The sequence below is a fragment of the Neophocaena asiaeorientalis genome, unplaced genomic scaffold (assembly GCF_003031525.2).
Source record: "Neophocaena asiaeorientalis asiaeorientalis breed wild unplaced genomic scaffold, Neophocaena_asiaeorientalis_V1.1 scaffold126, whole genome shotgun sequence".
Lineage (NCBI taxonomy): Eukaryota > Metazoa > Chordata > Mammalia > Artiodactyla > Phocoenidae > Neophocaena > Neophocaena asiaeorientalis.
Genome location: NW_020174565.1, coordinates 1,517,259 through 1,541,447, shown reverse-complemented (window position 1 = coordinate 1,541,447; position 24,189 = coordinate 1,517,259). Strand labels below are relative to the sequence as shown.

Genomic DNA, 24,189 nt, shown 5'->3' with positions numbered 1-24,189 from the left:
AGTCATGGAATCAAAAATCATTTCTTGAGTGCAGGGGACTGTGTGCACTGGTCCCCTTGTGGGCACCGTGGCTGCACTGGTCAATAAAACTAAATTTTAACTGTCAAAATTGCCCAGAGCTGTATAGATAAAATAATAAGTGAGCAATTTTGATCCATAAATCAAAGCCATACATTTAAAACCGACAAAAGTGAAAGTTAGATTTTCTTATTGCATGTGTCTTTTAAGCAGTTATATATTTTAGCAGATTTTTTAAAAAGTCATTTCCTCTTCTCTTACTGAAAGCCCTTTAAAATAACAGAAACAGGACAACAGTTTGCCCATAAATGCAGGAAAGGAGCAAAGACCTGTGAGGTGGTGCTTGCCATAATACATTTTGGAGCTGGCTTACCCCAGCGAAACCTGCAGTAGCGTCGTCCAGGAACTGCAATGAGAAAGCTCCCTGGACACCTGTACACTCTGGTTGTAGTAACAAAGTGATGGAGAGTAGAAGCCAGATTAGGAAGGAAGAAAAATAAGTTAGAGATGCCTTCAAATGATTTTCATTCTCTTTTTGACAAAAATACCGTTCATAGTGGTTTAAACATCTGAATGAGTTGAGCAAGCTGTATTTTCAAGATTCGTCAGAAACTCAAGCTAAAGTAAAACCAAAGAATCAATTTTCTGACACTTGATCAATAGAGAAAGCCTACACAGAAGTAGACATGGATATGGGGAGGAGGAGAGAGGAAAGAGGAAGAACAAGAGATTCTTGATGAGAGATGACAGACAAACAGAGGCCAAGGGGCAGGGAGATATTACACCCAAGTGATAAATGATATTCACTCACAAATCCATCTCTTCTCCCAAATACATCAGGCAAGGTCCAATTTTCTAGTGGTTTGAAGCCCTACGTTAAAGGCAAAAAGATTAATTAAAGCATTATGAACAATACCTAAGAAAAGTCTTAGGCTCATTTCAAGCCTTGTTCAGAGACAGGGTGATCATCCAATCTATTGTTCAACCTAGGAGACTTTAGAGCATGAAATGGGGATCTGTTAATTATGCTGGGGCCACGGGTGTAGACTGGAACATAGGGTCACCCTACTTCAATTTTTCATATTGCCTGATTTAACTCTTTACTTAGCAAGATGTAGTAAGAAAGCACGAAGTTGAGTCAGTCAGACCTGGGTTGAAACCCACATCTGTGACCTTGAGCAAGTCATATGCATGTCCTGAGTCATGGTTTCTTCGTTCTACAGCATCCTTTGAGTATTTTTAAAATAAAATTGTGTTTGTAAATCATCTAGCACATAGCAGGAACTCAGTATATTTGCAGATATTATTGCTCTTGTTGTAACACTATTACCAATATGAGCGTAAGAACTGTATGTACCTTTATACCTTGGAGGCCTCAGTCAACTCAAGCTCTCCAGGACGAGGGGAGACAAATTACATTTTAACAGACACAACACAAAGACCCACTGCTTCAGTAGGGAGACCATTTTCTCTAGTTTTTATATGTTGAATGTAGTCATCGGCAGACTAAGAAGTAAAGATAGATGGGTTTCTGTTGACTCCATTCATCAGATTTGAAATGGAAGGAAATAAAGACATTAATGTATAGAAAAGTTCAAATAATGGGAACATTTTCAAAGATCTTGAATCGTTTTTCTGTACTCAGGCAGCTCACAGCTTTGAAATAAATGTCTACTTGTACTCTTCATTTCACTTGGCTTGTACTTTAAAAAGTAGAGTTTATTACTTGCTGGGCTGTGACTACATGGTCCCAAGTGAAAGCATATTTTTTAGGTTTATTGGAGAAATATAGACAGTTTATTTGGATGATTTCTGCTGCTGGGTTGTATTTTTTAATTAAGGCATCTTATTTGGCTAAACTGAATAAGTCAGGTAACTGATCAATTTCCACACTCTTTGGCCCACCTAATAATAAATGAAGAAATGTTTCTTATTGGAATGAGAAAGTATCCATATTCTCTCCAAATCCAATGAAACCTTAGGGATTACAGAGCTTCCCACGGTTTTTTTTTTTTTTTTTTTTTTTTTCAATTAATGCTAGCAGACAGTTTCTGGTATGGCGTCTGCTCATTTACTGAATGACTCTCTCCATAAAAACTAACAAATAAGGTAACCAGCAAAAACCGAAAACCTGAGATTAGCTAGAGCCTCTGAATCTTAGAATCCTTTACCACTTGGCTTGAGCAAATATTTTCCAGCCTGTCTCACAGACGTGCTGCTTTTAGAAGGGTGCCATCCACAGGCAGGAGCACAGCTGCCCACTTATGGGTGCCACACCACTTACGCATGTAATAAAACCAAGAAGAATTAAAAGGAAAGTCAGTCATAATTTTCTTCAGCTCTTATTCTGTTGTGTTATTTATGTTTTAGAAACACTATATAAGGGGTCCACAAATAACAAGAAATTGAATGGAGTGGAGGTGAGTGGAAGTGAAAAAATGGTTCTACCTAACATAAAGAAAACAGAATTCAACAGTCAGCTAACCAGTGGCTTGGTCTACCCAGACAGCAAAGGGGATGATTATTCTCACTGAAAAGACTTAGTAACATACTAACACAACCTTCATTTTTATCCTCCTCTTTGGAAAAAAATCACTTATTTAACATTATAGAATTAATATTAAGAATAGTAACAGATTCCCCAGCCTCTATGAGCAAAGTACTGAGAAATACCCTGTAAAAATGACGGTAGGTCCTTTTGTAAATGTGAAATGTTAAGTATTGGCGTTGTTCTCTTGACTGTTAATAATGAAAGGGAAGTTGAAATGCACTTTTGTTCATTTTTATTTTACAGTACTGCTTTTCTTGCATTTCTCACTCCTGCACGCAGTCTTCCATTTCATTCTTAACCTATTAGGAAGCAGTACAGGAGACATGAATACTAAAATGGCCAATGCAAAAAGCATGCCTCTTGCACTTTGCAGGTCCTAAATCCTTCCTTTAAAGATCAAACAAAACAGTTCCCATGGCTACTATGTACTTTCATAGCATATGACTGACACATCAAAGTTTTTATGAAGTCCTCGTGTGGAAGCAGCTTACCTTCCTTCCCAGGAGACAGTACAGAGGGGCTGTCTATTCTATTTGGGTTCCCCACTGACCATGTGTTTCCCAGAAATTGACTTCCTTTTTCCTACGTTTCAGATAAGAGATTCTACTTATTAGATGCTTCTTATTGTTTTCTGTGAGCAATACCAGGAAAAAGGATTTCAAAATATAGATTTATCTCTCCATGTGCTGCTGAGGAGTTCCCTTTAATAAGGTTAGAATAAAAACTAGAAGAGCTAGGTTAGAAAGGTGTGCTCCTTCTTTTGGCCACTTGCAGTTCCATTTATTAGAGGGAGGGGGAAATGCCTTTTTTCCTCTTCCTTTCAATTTACAATTCTGTTCTTTGCTTGGTAGTGCAAGGATTTGGGGACTTGGATTTTTTCATTCGTAGAAAATAAAAGAAACCATTGTGCAGGGGTTTCCTGGGTTGTCTTCTCTGGTTCATGGAGGACCGTGAACTTGATCCCATCCACCACACAGGAACGGTCCCGGGGCTGGGCATCATCGATTTCTTTTAGGAGAGTAACAAAGATCAGAGGCTGGTGGACTCTTCATTTTTTTAAAAAAAAATATACTTTCCATAAATGTTGAAGAAAGACTACTGAGAAAACACATCTTATCTAAGACATTGAACTTCAGTTCCAAAAGATAAATATAGATTTGATGTTTATCCGATAAATGAGCAATGGAGAATGGTTTAATTGCTGGTTATTCAGGGAATAATAAACCTGCACATTGACAGTTTTTGTTTGTTTGTTTTTGCGGTACGCGGGCCTTTCACTGTTGTGGCCTCTCCCGTTGCGGAGCACAGGCTCCGGACGCGCAGGCTCAGCGGCCATGGCTCACGGGCCCAGCCGCTCCGCAGCATGTGGGATCTTTCCGGACCAGGGCACGAACCCGTGTCCCCCGCATTGGCAGACGGACTCTCAACCACTGTGCCACCAGGAAAGCCCGACATTGACAGTTTTGATCAGACTTTTTTCTTGGTCCTCTGTTTCTTGATTTCAGTTCATTTCCGTTCCTTGAGGTTATATTGAGAGGAAAGGCAAGTTAGTCGAAAACAATCATTTCTTATAATTTGTTTTGAAAGAAATAAAAAGTAAGCTTAATTGAGGGTTTTATACCTGTAGGTTTCCTCTATTCATATGATCTTTATTACCAAGAACCAAAGCCCACAAATTGTTTAATTTAATTTAATTTCTAGACAGATAGGTAGGGTCTGTAGATAGTACCCCTCTCGTTGCAGGAGAACCTCAGAAAACAACTATGTGCTTCCAGAATGACTCAAAATGCCTGGGAAGAATTTAGACTTAACTACAGACCTTATTCCTTTATGTAGCAAGCAGTTATTGCATACCCACTCTGTGTTGGGTGGTAAAGTAGAATGTGATCATCTCTCCTTCCAAGAACCAGAGGAAGCGATGACAGTAAGAGTGTGCTGAGGGATAGACAGGGGAAGCTGGGCTGCTATGGGAGCACAAAAAGGGCCCTTCATCTAAACTTGGGAGGTTAGGGAGGCTTTCCTAAACGTGACCTTCTGTAAAGCTGGAAAAAACAGGTAGGAATTATTGATGCAAAGAGGTGGGTGATAAAGTATTTTAATAAAAGGGTCCAGTACTGGGAGTGCCAAAAGGCAAGAGAGACTTGGTGCCTTCTAGAAACTGAAATGAATTTGTGTATCTATAGGAGAGCCTGAGGTTGGGGAGGTATGTGGTGGGGCTGGTGGGGCTGGAGAGTTAATTAAGAGCCCTATTGTATGGGACCGTTTCAAGGAATTCCTAAGATAGGTTCAAGAATTAAGAATTGAGAGTAGACATACCCCTCTCATTTTTATTTTTAGTGAAAACACAGTGATCTAAAGGTTTTAAAAAATAGCATGGCAGTTCTTCTCTCTTAGCTTGGAACTTTGAATTTCAATTCATGGAGTAATTGTTTCCAGGACATTGGACAAAGAAGAAGGAGAGAGAATTGTGTTTGGACTTTTAAAATATGTTAGCATCTAATTTTACCTTCAATGAGCTCAATTCTAATTTGGCATCCATGGCTGCACATTGCTACATATTTTGAATTATTTGCTTCTGTGTATTCATGCACTGGTGCATTAGTGGATTTTTCATAGATTTTTTTTTAAAAAATGTGTGGTGGTCACTCCATATACTGTATTTAAAGTAAGTTGGGTGACTAGAAAAACCAGTTGACTTTATGTCTTGTTTATATATACCTCCCTTGAATATGGCAAATGCATTTTCTCCAGAGAACAGCATGGGTACCAATAATTCTGAGGCCGCCTTTACACACCAGCTGTGGTATTTGCTACTGAATCTGGCATGAAGGAGGTATGAGTGATACGGGTTGCTTGGATTTGCTCTGTGTCAATCCTAGGCAAATTGCAGGCGAAGTCCAGGAAACCGTTGAATGTGAGCACTGAAAGATTAAATGATCTTCTTACCCAACCCTCTCATTTTACACATTAATTTCATTCATTTAACAAATATAAGTGATACCTTCTATGTAGCAGGCATTGTCCTAGATACAGAAGAAACAATGATGAGTCAAAGCAAATAGCCTCATGTGTTCACCAAGCTTAGAGTTTAGTGGGGGAATCAGCATTAGTAAATAATTCCAGATAGCAATATAGAATAGCAAAATGTGATGGTGCTCTGAAGGAAGGGTATAAAATATATAAAGTCGTGTAATGGAGAGACCAGATCTAGTGTAGGAGTCATGGACGATATCACCAAAGAAGTGACGCTTGAGCTGAGTTCTGAAGGATGAGGCAGAGGTAGCTTGGGTAAAGATATGAGAGACGATTGCTTCAGGTTAGTTAAAAGTAAGTCCTAAGACCCTGTAGGAAGAAAGGTGCATGGCTGAACTCAAAGAGTGAGGGGGAGAAAGATATGACGTATGGCTAAAGACATTAGCAGAAACCAGACCACGGAAGCACTTCTATGGCACATTCACAATTTTGGTTTTTACTTTAAATGACTGAAAGAGCAGAGGTGTCGTACCCAGAGTCCCATGATGATTTAGTGGCAGGACGAGGAATGGAACACTGGCCTCTGTGTTTCTCTCAAACAGTGCTGCCTCACGTACCACACCAGTCTGTCTCACCAACAAGTGCTGTTAGTCAAGACTCCAAGCAGATGAATGGGATTTAATCTGTGCCGACCCATTGCACCCATGAAAATCTAAATGGATCCAATGCACTTGGATTAGTTCCACGTTCAGAGAGTAGAACTAGTACAGGTTAATTGAATAAATATCCTATTCCTAGAGGTCAAGAATATAATATTGGTTTATGAACTAAACTGCAAATTAAGACGTGTAAGTGATGAAATTTGCATGGAAGATTACTGACAAGCCATAATTCAATGAAGATTTCTTGACATTTTAAATCTGCCTCGGAAGCAGTGGCAAAAATGAAACTACACACACACACACACACACACACACACACACACAGCAACATCTCTCAGGACAGACAGGTCTAAATGGAAATATACCCCCAGACATTGTTGACCGTGAGCCTTTGGTCATGCTGCTTCGTCTCTGATCCTTGTCATCTGCACTGTGAATATAATTATACTCACCTCTTAGATTTATTGTGAAAATTAAATAAAATAATACAATAAAATTCTGGGCTCAGCATCTGTAATATAGTGTTTCCTTATACATTTTAAAAATTTTATTTATTTAATTTATTTTATTTTTGGCTATGTTGGGTCTTCATTGCTGCATGTGGGCTTTTCTCTAGTTGCGGCGAGCGGGAGCTACTCTTCATTGCGGTGTGCAGCCTTCTCTCTGCAGCAGCTTCTCTTGTTGCAGAGCACAGGCTCTAGGCATGCGGGCTTCAGTAGTTGTGCCTCGGGCTCTAGAGCGCAGGCTCAGTAGTTGTGGCGCACGGGCTTAATTGGTACGCGGCATGTGGGATCTTCCTGGACCAGGGCTCAAACCCGTGTCCCCTGCATTGGCTGGTGGATTCTTAACCACTGTGCCACCAGGGAAGCCCCTTGATACATTTTTATTCTATTTGACTCCATTTTGTATTGTTTTATAACCAAAAAGAAGTGAATCTTGTCTTCTGCTCCTATCATCAAAGGTTTGAGGAGACACACTTTTTTTTTCTTTTTGTAACACTTACACATTTTATTTTTTAATCTAATTACATATATATTTTTAAATTTTATTGAAGTATAGTTGATTTACACTGCTGTGTTAATTTCTGCTGTACAGCAAAGTGACTCAGTTATATATATATTCTTTTTCATATTCTTTTCCATTATGGTTTATCACAGGATATTGAATATAGTTCCCTGTGCTATACAGTAGGACCTTGTTGTTTATCCATCCTATATATAATAGTTCACACCTGCTAATCCCACACTCCCAGTCCGTCCCTACTCACCCACCTCCTTTTTGGCAACCACAAGTCTGTTCTCTATGTCTGAGTCTGTTTCTGTTTCATAAATATGTTCATTTGTGTTGTATTTTAGATTTCACATGTAAGTGATATCATATGATATTTGTCTTTCTCTTTCTGACTTACTTCACTTAGTATGATAATCTCTAGGTCCATCTATGTTGCTGCAAATAGTATTATTTCATTCTTTTTATGGCTGAGTAGTATTCCATTGTATATATATACCACATCTTCTTTACTCATTCATCTGTTGATGGACATTTAGGTTGTTTCCATGTCTTGGCTATTGTAAATAGTGCTGCTATGAACATAGGGGTGCATGTATATTTTTTAATTATAGTTTTTTCTGGGTATATGCCCAGGAGTGGGATTGCTGGATCATATGGCAACTCCATTTTTACTTTTTTAGGAACCTCCATACTGTTTTCCATAGTGTCTGCAACAACCTACATTCCTACCAACAGTGTAGGAGGGTTCCCTTTTCTCCACACCCTCTTCAGGATTTATTATTTGTAGACATTTAATGATGGCCATCCTGACCACTGTGAGGTGGTACCTCATTGTAGTTTTTATTTGCATTTCTCTAATAATTAGCAATATTGAGCATCTTTTCATGTGCCTCTTGGCCATCTGAAGAAGACACACCTTTGACTCAGGATGAAATTTCTATTTCTAGCATGAAGCTATGTGTATCAGTTGGGATGGGCTAGATTATGCTGTGGTAACAAACAACTCCAAAATCTTAAACCAACAAAAATCTTAGTTCTAACTCATGCTAAATGCCAGCACAGGTTGGCAGAGGATGTCTGAGTCATTCAGGGATCCAGGCATATGAGGCTCTACCTTAACAGGCATTTCTACCATCGGCACAGCAGGAGGAGAAATGAGCTGCAAGCATCTTGCACTGGCAATTAAAAATGACATTTGTCATTTCTGCTCAGTCACAGGGTTCATTGGAGACTCCTCTTGATCTGGAAACCAAAGAAAGAGACAAATTATCTGGCTCCCTAACACAAAATGCACAGTGATAGATTAGGGACAGTATGAACACGGCAAACTCTTTAATTTAGAAACAGCATAGCAATGTAGCAACCCCACCAAATAGGCATTTGGAAGGGTGCCTATCCAAAGTTGTGTTCCCTGATGAGAGTCCTCCCTGATTCTGCTCATCAGCCTTTGTTCTCCATGGCCATGGTTCCACTGTTCGGAAGATTCTTCTTTTTTCATTATCTTCCTGATCTGAAGTGAACCTGAGGATTGTACACTTCCTAGGAGTGGAAGAGTTTTCTAAGTACATTTCATGTCTAAGACATTTAGGGGACAATGGTTATTTTAAGTCTCTAATTGTCACAGGCTCTTGTAGTCTAGACTGGTGAATCTTTTGGTAATTCATCCTCTAAAACACTTAGCTGTCTTCTTATATTTATATTTCTATCTACTCCATGGCCAGTGACCATATGCACTTTTCTGATATACTTCTTATATTGCTTTTTCCTTTGTTTTCTTATAGCCATTTCTCTCTTCTCTCTCTTTTCTCTCCCTCCCTAATACTCTCTATATTTGTCTATCTACCTGGCTCTGCTGGGAAAGCTCCCTTTTTACTCTTTTCCCTGAGTTACAAGAGTTTGCTGAGTTTCTCTCCTTTCATTGAAACGTTCTTCTAAGATACTCTAAGGTGGTAAAATTACTATGAAAGCAATACTTTTTCTGTTTTTTTTTTGGAGTTCGGAGCAGAGAAGGTTTATTGGAGGGCCAAGCAAGGAGAACTGGTGACTTGTGCCCAAAAACTCTGAACTCCAAAAGCCGTACTTTTAATTTTCTTTGTCAGTAAGCTGAGGGTTTTTTTTTAATTTTTATTGGAGTATAGTTGATTTACAATGTTGTCTTAGTTTCAGGTGTACAGCAAAGTTAATCAGTTATACATATACATATATCCACTCTTTTTTAGATTCTTTTCCCATGTAGGCCATTACAGAGTATTGAGTAGAGTTCCCTGTGCTATATAGTAGGTGCTTATTAGTTATCTATTTTATAGATAGTAGTGTATATATGTCAATCCCAATCTCCCAATTTGTCCCTCCCCACCCTTACCCTCTGGTAACCGTAAGTTTGTTTTCTACATCTATAACTCTGTTTCTGTTCTGTAGGTAAGTTCATTTGTACCCCTTATTTAGATTCCACGATAAGCAATATCATATGTTATTTGTCTTTCTCTGTCTGACTTACTTCACTCAGTATGACAATCTCTAGGTCCATCCATGTTGCTGAAAATGGCATTATTTTGTTCTTTTTGATGGCTGAGTAATATTCCATTGTATATACATACCACATCTTCTTTATCCATTCCTCTGTTGATGGACAGAAGCTGAGTTGTTTTTTTAACTTTTTATTGGAGCATAGTTGCTTTACAATGTTGTGTTAGCTTCTACTGTACAGCAAAGTGAATCAGCTATACGTATACATATATCCCCTCTTTTTCGGATTCCCTTCCCATTTAGGTCACCACAGAGCACTGACTAGAGTTCCCTGTGCTATACAGTAAGTTCTCATTAGTCATCTATTTTATACATAACATTAATAGTGTGGATATGTCAATTCCAATCTCCCAATTCATCCCAGCCCTCAGAAGCTGAGTTTTAATTTACCTTTTTTGCTCAAAATTCTTTTCAATTTCATCTTTTCCCAGATGAGACTGAAAAACATTGCTTCTTCCAATGCTGCACGCTCCTAGATTTTGAGACTATTTCTTTCACTCCTACTTATAAATAGGCCAATGTTTTTTGTGAGATCACCTCTTCTTTGCAGATCTTGCCAAGCACAGCCAACAGCAACCAATACACACTATCAACATTCTGTTTTCAGACCTCTTCCCTTGGAGGTGGAAGTTTATTAAATAACTGATGAACCATCCAAGTAAAAGCAAACAACAGTTTTTACCTAGTGGTTTTCCATACCATAACGTGCACTTCCATCTTTCCACCTTCCAGCATCAGTTTCCTTGTCATCAGCCACTGGGCCCTCTTAGAACCAACGCCTATATCTTTTAGAGGCTAGGCTAGGTTAGGCAGTCATAACAACAATCCCCAAATCTTAGTGGCTTATATAAGTAAAGATTTATTTCTTTTCATGTCACATGTCTATGGTAAGTTACCTAGGTCTGTATTCCATTTCTCCTCCTCTGGTACTCAGATTGATGGAGATTCCACGATTTACCTTATTCCGGTGGCCAAGGCAGAGCAGAGAAAAATTTCATACTGACTCTTTAAGCTTCTGGCCTGAATTAACGTATTCTGTTGGCAAAAACAAATCACATGGCCACACCTAACTTCAAAGTATGTGGAGAAATGCAACCCTCCCAAGCTCTCAGAAGGATAATCAAAATACTTGTTCCATAGCCCTAATGATTACAACAATGCACCCTTACGTTCAACAAATATTTGGTTCACTCTTCTTCATGCAAAGTATTCTCGCTCCTCCTACGAGCAGTTATCAGTCAGAAGTCATAGCTGCTCCACGCGTCTTTCTATCTCTTCCTGTATCAGTGTGACATTATTGTCGGGACTGATCTTTATTCACAGAAGATTAGATGCCTCTACGTTAAAGGAAAAGTTTTAAAGTACACTCCAAATATTATTATAATGCATTTGAGAGGAAATTTTTCTAATTTGGACTCCTCTCAAATAGTTTAAATATGTCCTCGTTGATGTAATTTTTACTAGTTCTACTGTTCATTATATGTCAACTAGTATGCATCTATAATATATTTATACAAAAACAAATATAGATATAAATCATATAGATACACATGATTCCCATGTAGAACAGAATGGTTTTTATCATTGAGAGAGATGATAAAAAAGGAATTGAAATGACTTTCAAAATTACAGCAACAAAAAAATGAAAACCTAGGGTAGTGATTATTATATGCAAATAACTCCATCAAAATAAAGGAGTAATTAAGGCAGAGGGCAAATAAGCAAACTTCCTTTTCAGACTCACAACATGACTCTATGGTGGCATCCAGGAACTAAATCTATATTTTGTGACTATCTGGCCAGTTAGAATTTTTGGTTTTGTGTATCATATAAAAAATGACTCCATTATTGGGGAACGATCATACTATGACCACACCTTAGTATTTACGAATGACATTGCTTTTGATGAAGCAAACAGTTATGCTTCATAGAAGATACCTGAAGAGCCTGTCTGTATTTAGCTAGCACTGAAGATGGTTTTGTAAAAGGGGAGTGTTGAGCGGATACTTTCTTATCTCTGTGTCTGGATGTCAAGGCAAACTACTGCTTACAGTGTGTGCTAATTATTAATCCTACTGACATGCCTTATTTGGTCATTAAGTCTTAACTTCTTTAAAGAAAAAATTTTAAGGTTGAATTCCAGTTATTTAGCTAGAACAATAATCATTGTGAGTTTCAAAGACGAAAATCTTGCCACATTTTTATGTTGAGAACCACAAAGCACTTTCAGAAAATCCTACTGCTAGGGCAATGATGTATCACTTTCCCTTTCATTATATGTTTTTAATCAGAGCGTGACTTCACACTAGACAAAGCAATGCTTTACGCATGGTCTCACTTGTTTTTGCTAAAATCTTTTGACATGATTAATTTTGCTTTAATGCTTTTGTCTTGTTGTAATGGTAAGGATGATGGGTATAAACCAGGCAAAAATACATGCTTTTCTATTATAACACCTCTGAGCATTAAAAATATCTTAGATGAAAGGGGAAAAAAAAATCACAGGAGACTGGTTGGACTGGAATTAAATTTCTTGCTACTTGAACACAGAGTACATGAGATTAAAAGGAAATGATTCAGTCACTGTTTTTAGTTTTATTTTTGTTATTTTTTATAGCAATGTATTCATCTATATGATTAGATCTGAAGAGGAGGAGAGAGATTGTAGCTCACAGATTTCTTGATCTCATTTGTCACTTTGTAGCATTTACCTCCTTCACAGTATTAAGGGACCAAAAAATTAACCAATTCTATACGAGGTATATCTCAACCAGATGCAGGTAAAGTAAGCCACATTTTCCTGGCATCGGACATAGGCTAATTTTCTGTGGTACTAATTTGCAGTCTACAAAAATTGAATATAATATCCTTTGTCCAAATTACAGAAAAGCAGTGGTGTAGGTGACCTTAAGAAGAAAACAATAGGCCATTCAACAAGTGAGACCTCCTGTGAGCAGCTGTCCAAGTATCAATTATTCCATATTCACTTTTTCTTTTTTCCTTAAAAAATGGAGTTGCTTACCCGTATTATAAGAATATGGCACTTGCTTTTTTCTACACGAACTGTGCTTGTTTTACTTGCCTGCTGAATAAATCCTATTACAGTACAAATATCATCTAATGCTGTCTAATGGAACTTTATGCAATGATGGAAATGTTCTATATCTTCACAATACAACATGGTAGCCACTCGCCCCCTGTGGCTATAGAGCACTTTAAATATGGCTCAGACAACTGAGAAACTGAATTTCTAATTTTAGTTCATGTTGATGAATTTAAATTTAGATAACTCTTTGTGACAAGTGGCTTCTGTATCAACAGCACAGCTCTAGATAAAGTTGTGTGATGTGGTCACAGTCACTTAGGAGAGCTGTCTGCTGGCCCAAACCTATTCCCCTTTAAGCAAGGTGAAAAAAATCGGTGACTCCATGAAATAACTAAATTCAAAGAACACCCAATGAACCACCTGTGAGCTCTCTTCTAGGTGCTGGGATTCCACCTCATTCTTTCCTAGAAATCCCCACTTTTTGTTTTTGTTTTTTGTTTTTTAATTGTTCAAGGTTTTCCTTAAGAAGTTATGGGGTTTTTAAAAAATTTATTTTATTTATTTGGCTGTGTCAGGTCTTAGTTGCGGCATGCGGGATCTTTCACTGCGGCACACAGGCTCTCTGGTTGTGGTGCACAAGCTCTCTATGTTGTGGCGTGTGGGCTCCAGAGCGCGGAGGCTCAGTAGTTGCGGTGTGCGGGCATAGTTGCCCCGAGGCATGCGGGATCTTAGTTCCCCAACCAGAGATCGAACCTGCATCCTCTGAATTCCACCAGGGAAGTCCCACTTTTTCATCGAGGTTACCTGCTATATTTATTTCCTGGGGCTGCCATAACAAAGTACCAAAAACTGAATGGCTTAAAACAATAAAAATTTATTCTCTCACAGGTCTGGAGGCTAGAATTCCAAAATCTAAGTGTCACCAGGGCCATGATCCCTCCAAAGACTCTAGGGGAATAGTGCTTCCTTGCTTCTTCTTAGCTTCTGGTGGCTCCTGGCAATCTTTGGTCTTCTTTGGTTTGTAGTTTCATCACTGCAATCTCTGCCCTGTCTTCACCTGGCCTTTTTCCCTGTGTCACTCCTCTGTGTCTCTGTGTCTAAATCTTCCTCTCCTTTCTCTTATAAAGACATCTGTCACTGGCTTTAGGGTCCACCCTAATCCAGTATGACCTCATCTTAACTTGCTTATATCTGCAAAGACCCTATTTCCAAATAAGTTACATTCACAGGTTGCTTCTGGTGGTTAGAACTTAAGCATATCTTTTTGGGGGACACAGTTCAACTCACTATAGTTGGCAAATGACACACATCAGGAAAAAATATAACAAAGCAAAGAGCTATTAAACACTTGCTGTGTGCAAGGCACACATTCTAGGCACTTCATTCGCATTTACACTCTATGGTATTAGGCGCTATGATTGTTTCTACTTCAGATGCAGAAATGGAGGCCCAGAAACATTAAGTCATTTGCTCAAGGTCACACAGATGGTAAATGGCAGAGCCAAAATGTGTACCCAAATAGAGCTCCAGAGCCTGCACCGTTTTCTGTTTCTCATTACGATAGTAATGACAGAAAGCAAATCGTAGAAATAAAGGTGAAGCAAGACTAGGCTTCAGCATTTTATGCAGGATAAAATGGAATATTCTCTGCACAATGGAATATACTAATATCCTAAATATGCATGTTTCTTTGTCGAAACTTCCACTACCCCTTTGTTGTTAATTGAAGATTGAAGAAAGAATACGATACATCCTGGGTTATTTCTAGATGAAAATTGTTTTAGAAAGAGGTGATTTTCACTTCCTGGGGCCTTGCGGTTCCTTCCGTTGCTTTCTGTGTATACCTTCTCACTTGCAAAAATTACAATTGTAAGGGCTGTGTGGGAAAATTCAGTTTCCTAAAGAGGGGAAAGCCGTGCATCTCGCTGTCTTGGGTTGGTTGTCTGATTTATCTCGAACTAATGATGCCGAGGTATTCCTCAGTCTGGGTATGTTGGGAAATCTCAGATCTTCGTTTCCTGTTCATTCATAAATTTGTTTGAAGTTTCTCATTACCGAAATCATTAACTTTACCAAATATCAGTAGCTGCTTTTGTGTGCGCATAAAATTTCCTAGGATTAAATTACTTATTCCACGTTAGAGCTTTCATTTTTTAAAAAAATGGTAAGGCAACTTTTTTGTCTTTATTCTTGTCAAAAACCCAAATCATTTTCCCCACCTGAGTGATAATCAAAAGATGTATGTGCAGATGAATTAAGGAGAAGTGTAATGGTTACTTGTTTTCAGTCTTATTATTAAATTTGCAAGGTTGGATGTCCTGTATTGTGTTTGTCACATATACATGTAAATAGGTTTCCTGATCTAATTCGGAAAATAATCCACAATGTTCCTCATAATTTATATGTATCTCTAACGTCCATTTCATTTGCTAATCTCAGCATTGGGGATTCATCTTCCATGTCTTACTCCAGCTAGTTTCAGCCCCGAAACTGAAAAGCTTGAGTGGACGTGGGTAGAAGATGAAGCCAGAAGTGTGGCACTACCCAACAGTTTCATTGGAGGGAATAACCTTTCTTGACCTTTGGAAAATTTTTTAATTTTCCATATTCTGTTTTATTTATTTTATTTTATAACTAAAATTTTTATTTTGAATTTTTTCACAGAATTAACCACATTACCTCTTCTGAGATCAACATCCTTTTGAACATGAAACATTTGTTAATAATTTCTGTTCCCCAGCAGAAATTTTGTTTGTTTAATTTTTGTTGAAATCTAGTTGATTTGCAATGTTGTGTTAGTTTCAGGTATACAGCAAAGTGATTCAGTTATATATATACATTTATATATATTCTTTTTTAGATTCTTTTCCATTATAGGTTATTACAAGTTATTGAGTATAGTTCCCTGTGCTATACAGTAGGTCCTTGTTGGTTATCAATTTTATATATAGTAGTCTGTATATTTTAATCCCAAACTCCTAATTTCCTCCCTCCCCCATTGCCCCCTTTGGTAACCATAAGTTTGTTTTTTATGTCTGTGAGTCTATTTCTGATTTGTAAATAAGTACATTTGTATCATTTTCTTAGATTCCACATATAAGCGATATCATATGATATTTGTCTTTCTCTGTCTGACTTACTTCACTTAGAATGATACTCTCTAGGTCCATCCATGTTGCTGCAAATGAAATTATTTCATTCTTTTTTGTGGCTGAGTAATATTCCATTGTATATATGTACCACATCTTTATCCATTCATCTGTCGATGGACATTTAGGTTGCTTCCATGTCTTGGCTATTGTAAATAGTGCTGCTATGAACATTGGGGTGCATGTGTCTTTTTGAATTAGAATTTTCTCCGGATATATGCCTAGGAGTAGGATTGCTGGATCATATGGTAGTTCTATTTTTAGTTTTTTAGGGAACCTCCATACTGTTCTCCATAGTGGCTGCACCGATTTACATTCCCACCAACAGTGTAGGGGGTTTCTTTTTCTCCACATCCTCTCTAGCATTTATTATTTGTAGACATATTCTGTTTGTTTTTTTTAAAAAAAAGAAACAGAAAAGACTTGTCTTTTTAAGAAGCAGCTTTTGTTCCTTTTACCAAACAAAGTTCAGTCATTTACAAACATGATAGCCAATGCCTGATTCTGTCAGGTCTGAGAAAAGCCAGGGGTGAGAGTTGAATTCCCTTTACAGTTCACCTGGGTTCGTATAGAGGGAATTTTTTCCCCCAAACCACAGGCTGCACCCCAGCCAGCTCTGTATAAGCATATATGACTATTGATAATGGAAGCCCATTGAAAAGAGAGGCTGGAAGGGCGCATATCCATTAACATTACTGGAAAGTAACAGGACATTTATTCTGCTGAAAGTAGGTTAGTAGCATCATCCTCGTGCACGTTGCTTCCTTAAGCAGAACTGACGGGGGCAGGGAGAGCACAAAGCAGTACCTTCCGAGGTCTTCTGAGTTACACTTGTCTGTGGTGTATGATATGTCACTTGACAGAGTGCAAACGCTATAAACATATTTCCCCAGGATAAATGTTTTCTATGCCAACTTTTCCTTCTGCGAAAAATATGTTAGTAGTAGTTTTCTATCCAGGAATCAGCAAAATTTTTTCATAAAGAGCCAGATAGAAAATATTCGGGGCTTTGTAGCCATAAGATCTCCATCGCAACTACTCAACTACCAACGTAGCACGAAAGCAGCCATAGACAATAAGTAAATGAATAAGCGAAGCTGTGTCCCGATAAAGCTTTATTTATAAAAATAGGTGGAGAGCTGGATATGACCTGCATTCATAGCTTGCCAACACTTGCCCTCTAATCTAAGGACATGTCTATTTTATTCACAAATCACACCACTTTGTAATAAAACAGTATTTATCATGGTAAGCATGACTAACATTTATTGTCCTGACTAAGCCGTTTATATATATTAGCTCATTTAATCCTCACAACAATCAATCCAATGATGCAAGTTCTACTATGACTCCCATTTATAGAGGAGGAACCATGGCATAAACACGTAAGATGACTTGTCTGACACCAGGAGTAAAAAGCAAAGCCAAGATTCGAACTCAGGTAGTTTCCCTCCAGAGATCACGCCCTTAAATCACAAGCCATACTGACCCTCAGGGAATATTCTGTGACCTTTATATTTAACTTTAAGACAGACTTGTTCTGAACATAAATGAAGCACTTTCTCAGCCAGCAACATGGGGGCAGACATTATATTTACTTTGTTAATTACCTCCATTCCCCTGCCTATTTCACAGGACATGCCCCACAAACAGGGGACAAATGCTAAATCAGGAGATTAACTCACACTTGCCAAGGCCACAGGCAAGTACCAAAAGTAGCTAAACTTTGGCTCATTAGCTATGGGGTCCTCCAGGAGGTCATACACTGCTTGCACTGAGCCATCAGCCTTTCAAAGGTATGTCCAGCCCTTAAATATGTGTAGTTAGGTTTTTCTGCTTACCTGTCTTTGAACTTGCAAATACTTGTTATGTAAACCAGCCTCTTTGTGGACTCTTCATGCAAAAGAAGTAAGGGATAAAAAGACAAGGAAGGGAAGTTTTGATTTTAGCAACACCAAAATGATAATGACGGTTTTAATTGAGCACTTGTGTTAAGGACATTACATACCTCTTATTTGGTGCTCACAAGATTCCATTTTAAGGCAGATGCAATTATCCTGATGAATATTTTAAAAAACTAAAGCTTAGAAAGACTAAATAACTTGTTCAAACTTACAGTTAGTAAATATCTGAGTTAATATTCCAAGGCATGAAATTTTGACTCCAAAAGCTGGATGCTGCACCCTCTCTGACCCTGGCTCTCTCTCCATCTCGTGGCTGAGGTTAATGTAGATGGAGAACTGCTATGTGTGAGACACTGTGCTTCATGCTTTACACCTGGGGTCCCCAACTCCCCGGGCCACGGACCAGCACTGGTCTGTGGCCTGTTAGGAACGGGGCCGCACAGCAGGAGGTAAGCAGCAGGTGAGCGAGTGAAGCTTTACCTGTATTTACAGCCGCTCCCCGTCGCTCCCATTACTGCCTGAGCTCCACCTCTTGTCAGCATTACGGTGAGTTGTATAATTCTTTCATTATATAGTACAGTGTGATAATAATAGAAATAAAGTGTGCAACGAATGTCATGCGCTTGAATCATCCTGAAACCACACCCCACCCCAGTCTGTGGAAAAATTGTCTTCCACGAAACTGGTCCCTGGTACCAAAAAGGTTGGGGACCGCTGCTTTACATGGGTTATCTCATTTAACACTCGCAGTAACAATGTAAGGTTGAGATCATTATTATCCCCATTTTATCGTTGAGGCAGCCAAGTCAAGGAGCGTGTCCAAGCTTGTTCGCGGTGGAGCCCAATTAATGAACCCAAACTGTTGGCTTCAGGGCCTGCCTCTTAAACGCAGCATTGCACTGCTTTTATCTTGTCACTGATTTTAAGGATGAGAATGGACATGGGTTGAGGGCTTTCTAGGATAATGGAACTTTATGTGCTTATTTATTGGATAAATTATATCCTCATAACCACTCTGGGTTATATCCCTATCTAGTCCTCACAACTGGAAAGCACTTTCAAGTCTATCATTCACTGGGTCCCCCACAATAACAATGTGAGATAAACAGGACAGGCGTTATTATCACTGTTTGACATATGAGAAAACTAAAGTTCAGAGCAGTTAAGTGACCTGTCAAGGTCATGTAATAATTGATGAATCTGTGACTCAGACCCGTGAGTTCTGACCTAATTTAGTTTAGTGTTCTTTCTATTAAGCCATATTCCATGAAACCTTATTAGGAGTTCTTTGACCTGTAACTGGCATTATTTGAACTCTTTTTAACATGGTATTTTTTTTCCAACTGGATTATTTAGAAAAGTATATATCAGAAGCTTTTAATTCACTCAAACCGTTTTGAATGGAAAAATAATTAATTCCTTGATTGCAAATAACCCAGCAGTGAGAACTCACACGTGCCATATTAAAGCTGAAGCATATCTGGTGAAAACACAGGAAACAGAAGATGTTTAATTATGAGTGAGTTACTTAGAGAGGTGTGGGCAATGGTTAAGAACACCTCAAGGAGTAGTTTACCTCCTTCCCCGTCCCTCATTGCTAACACAGTGGGGCACTGTCATCGCTCTTAGGGCTGAAAGGCTAGGGGAGGGAAAAGTTTCCAGAACAAGAGACAGAGGGCTGTGTTGAGATGACCATCTAATAGACACTTTATTCAAATAAGGAAGGCAGCCCACACTGACCCAGAAGAAGAAAGCTAGGGAAAGAAATACCCTAACCTTTCTCTTCTCCTTCCCTCAGTCTTCTGAAACCAAATCCAGCCAGAAGCCAGAGAAAAGGGAGCCCTGAGATGTGGTCAGTAGCATCAGCACCTGGAAGAACCAAGCAGGCTCATTGGGGTGGAGAGTGGATCTGCAGGGCAATCAGAAGATGCTTAGCATTCACTATTTTTTATTTTTCTTTGCGGTACGCGGGCCTCTCACTGCTGTGGCCTCTCCCGTTGCAGAGCACAGGCTCCGGACGTGCAGGCTCAGCGGCCATGGCTCACGGGCCTAGGCGCTCCACAGCATGTGGGATCTTCCCGGACCGGGGCACGAACCCATGTCCCCAGCATCGGCAGGCGGACTCTCAACCACTGCGCCACCAGGGAAGCCCCAGCATTCGCTATTCATAAGCCACCTTTTATTAGACACCAAACCCTTCGATTGACAATGTCAAAATACAGATATTTTCAGTTCTTTGGAACTGTAATACTTAGTGTGGCTTACCAGAGTTCCTTAAAACCTGAGCTGTATTATATTTTCTTCTGGGTCAAACTGGCCCACTACCAAGTAAACAAATTGGAGTGGAGGCAGGTAGCAAGGAGATAGTGACATAGTACCACCAAGCCTGCATACCAGTTACAGGTCAAGCCTGTTTATCCTAAGTCCATCCGCCATAGTAAGAATGACCGTGAATATTTGTTTGACTTTTCAAAGATGGATGACTTTTCTTCTTTCTTGCGATTCTCTTTGCCATGTTGAAGACAGTCTCCATGGTACAGTGTTATGCTTTGCACACATTAATGTGATGAAGTGAAAATCTGTGGTTTGACTCACCTTTAGCAGAAAGCACAAGTGTGTTTGAGGTGAGAACTCAGACCACTGTCTTCAATGGCTTAGATCCCTGTTGAGCTCTGTGAGTTCCTTGTGTACAGAGTGCTGCCCTGCTACCTTACTGCTTCTCTCCATGGTCCCAGGTTCCTTTTGGTTACATTGCTCTCTCTTTTTTGTCATTGTTGGTCATATTGCGTTAGACTTGAACCTTGTTTCTGATCAAAAAAAGGCCCTATGTATCTGAGGGATGGCACAGATTTGAGGGGCCCACTAAATGCTGAAGGAAAAGCCATTGTCGGGAGGGTCCTGTGGGAGAGTCACACTGTTTTTCAAGGTCAGATGGGTATTTGTGGATTTAAAATGGCAAGTGGGTTCACTGTGCTTGAGATCTGAAAGCAGAAGGAGACTTCTGGAGAAGGTGTCCCCAGACTTGTGTCCACTGGAGCACTAAGCGTTCTAACACTTTCATCACACAGAGATTTTCAGGTCCGCGACTGCGGAAGATCAGCCATGTGAAAAAGAAGAGTTTGATTAAAAATCCATTTAAAAGAAATGTGTCAGGGTTGGGGGAGAGGAACCCTTCCCTTTCCTGAAGTGAATAGAAAACAGGTGAAAATGTAAATTTCAAAGGCATCAAGCCTGAACAAATGCTCAGGGAATGTAGATGTCAATAACTCATCATTTTTAATGAGTATTATTAACTTCAATATAAATCTAGTTTGAAAGCCATTTTTTTTTCCTCTCTTTTATCCCTTAAATATATGGTTTACCTCTTCCCTATACAGTTTCTTATGATTTATGGTACCAGGGCTTCAGGGCTGGCAGACAACTGGGGCATCCCTGTGCCTCTCTAAAAGCCCAAGGGGTGCGTCACTCTGCAGACTACAGTTGACCTTTGAACAGCGTGGATTTGAACTGCATGGATCCACTTACATGCGGATAATTTTCAGTAGTAAATATTACAGTACTACACCGTAGTGTTTGGTTGAATTCCCAGATGCAGAGGAATCGCGGATACAAAGCGCCGACTAGAAATTACACTTGGATGAACGCGCTGCGTTGTTCAAGGGTCAGTTGTACTAAGAAATGCCCAGCTTTCCTCTCGGCAGGGTTTTAAGTGTGACTTTGCCACTTTGGTTGTCCCCTGCCTCCTCATGTCATCTACGTGTCCAGAGTCATGGAACAGAGGGTATAGTTTTTAGAGTGGCTTGGAGATCACCAGCCTCAGAGCAGCAGCGCACTCCTGGCCCACACGGGAGTAAAGAGCCTTCTCTCTAGAGAGCATGCTTTGTTCTCTACAACTGTACTTTTCCTCCTGCCACTGTGCCATCTCACCATTCTCCCATATTTCCAGTTAATAAGACTAATGTGAAGGGGATGATCTTTAAACACATGCGCTTCCAAAGGAGGGCAAGAGGAGGAACTTAAGGAAAAGGAGAGTCATGACAATTATTAACGCTGTTCATACATGAGGAAGCTTGGTGGGCCTGGTGTTGAAATCAGGGAGTGTTTATTTGGCAATGACTTCTGGTCCAGAGAGCATCCATTCTGTACTTCTAGTACTTCTAATATGCCCTTCACCTCGATGAAAATTGTGTCTGTCTGGTTAAGTCATCTTCTTACTCCGAAAATATAACTTTGTGAAAAATGTGTTTTCTCAGTAATCCTGGATACTTCTTTTTTTAGTTACTCTGTAAGTACTAGTGTTTGGCAGAACATCACCCTGAGCCCTCTTCTCATCCTGAACACCCTTCCTGCAGCATGTCATCTGTAACAGTTCATGATGGGCCATTAATCCTAACACTAACCCTAACCCTAATCTGTATTTTCTTCCCAGAGCTCTCTCTTGCAACCAACTGCTATATTTCCAACTGCCTCCTGAACATCTCCACTTGGCCTTAAAATCGTTATCTTGCCTTCAAACCCATTGTCTTTGTTGGTCTCTATTGCGGTGAATGGCATCTTCGTCTCCCCAACCTGAAAACCCAGGTGTCATCCCTGACTTGTCCCTCTCCTCCAGTCCTTTCTTCATCTTGTCAACAAGTGTTGTGATTTTTATCTTCTGTATCCACTTTAATCTATTTCTTCATCTCAATTCACCTTGTCGATCCCTAACATAAAATCTTTCACAAATTCCCGAAAGTAGCTTCCCAAAAGATGAGCTCCGACTCGTCGGCAGGGTTTCTAAAGCCCGCCTCCCTGGATTCACTTTATGCCCGTCGTCCCGTCCCACACCTTTCCTCCAGCTTTTCCAAACTACGTGCAGGTCCCTGAGATGTAGCATTTCTGACACCTAGGCGATCGCTCGCGCCCTTTCTTCTGCATGAATGCTCTTCAGTTCTAATTGCACATACAGTTGTGCAGCGCTTGCTCTGTTTCAAGCTTTGTGCTTAGAACTTGGGATACAAATAGGACATGGCCCATATTATTAAGGTTGCCACAGTTTTCCCGGGAAACATACATGACTCAGTTCTATAGAATGTGCTAGGTCAGAATAAAAGTAGGTAAAGGTTGCTAAGGGAGCACATAGCAGTACACCAACCTGGCCATAAAGGTCCTTCTGAGCAGGTGTTTTCTGACCCACCTCTAATAAAGAATTGATTTTTTCCTCCATGTTGTCACAGTTCCCTGCCCAGACCTACCTTAGAGAGCTCATTGTTTGTTTGTGTTGTAGTTGTTTAAATGTCTAACTTCTTGGGGAGGGGGAGATAAATTAGGAGTTTGGGATTAACATATACACACTGCCATATATAGAATAGATAATCAACAAGGACCTACTGTATAGCACAGGGAACTCTACTCAATATTCTGTAATAACCTAAATGGGAAAGGAATTTGAAAAATAATATGTATATGTATAAATGAATCACTTTGCTGTGCACTTGAAACTAACACAACATTGTAAATCAACTATACTCCAATATAAAATTAAATTAAAAAAAAAGAGAAAACCCAGTCATGAGACACAGCTCATGGTATATATATATATATATATATATATATACACAAAGGGTATATATATACACTTCGTGTTTTCTAATCTTCCAAATATATTTATTTTAATATGAAGTTTCTTCTAAAAACAAAAAAGTTAAGTCAACAATATCTATAAAAGTGGGGGATGTAAAATACATTAGACTCTTTTTGAAATATTTGTATTAATATATTTGAGACAAAATTAAAAGGTCTAAATATGAAACAAAAATAAATAAAATAAATGTCTACCTTCCTAGGCTGAAAGCAAGAATTACTGTGCCTTATGTTTCTTTATAGCCATTGTGTCAACTACATATAATAATCATTGAAGAAATGACTGAGTGGTACCTAAACTACAATAGCAGCTTAAGCATCCCTGGAAATCAATAAACTGACAGACATCAAAGCCAGTTTACCTTCGCATCTTATTCCTCCAGTGATCAATTTGGATGAGAGTTACATCAAATTATTTGAGATATACATAACATGTTATACAGCGAGGCCCCAAGGTGCTTATAGTTGTTAATGACGAGAGAAATTCCAATTCATTCTGGTCTTCGAAGAGTGGACTTATGGGTTATACACATGTCTTATTTATAGTTCAAGTTCAAACATTGTGGGCAAGCTTTGAAAATGTATTCTTTCTTATGAAGTGTTTATTAAAACAGGTACTGCTAAATATCTGTTGAAATAGTGTGTTTCCACCAAATTGTAGCACATTTTGATGAAACTTGCAGGTGCTATTTTTACAAAATGTTCATGAAAGCTAGGCTGTACCAAT

At 39.1% G+C, this 24,189-nt stretch overlaps 1 protein-coding gene across 1 annotated transcript in view; it reads left to right on the top strand.

The window, feature by feature from the left end:
• The window catches only part of KLHL14 (kelch like family member 14), a 102,501-nt gene that overhangs the window by 30,824 nt on the left and 47,488 nt on the right, over positions 1–24,189 (top strand). The window lies entirely within an intron of this gene.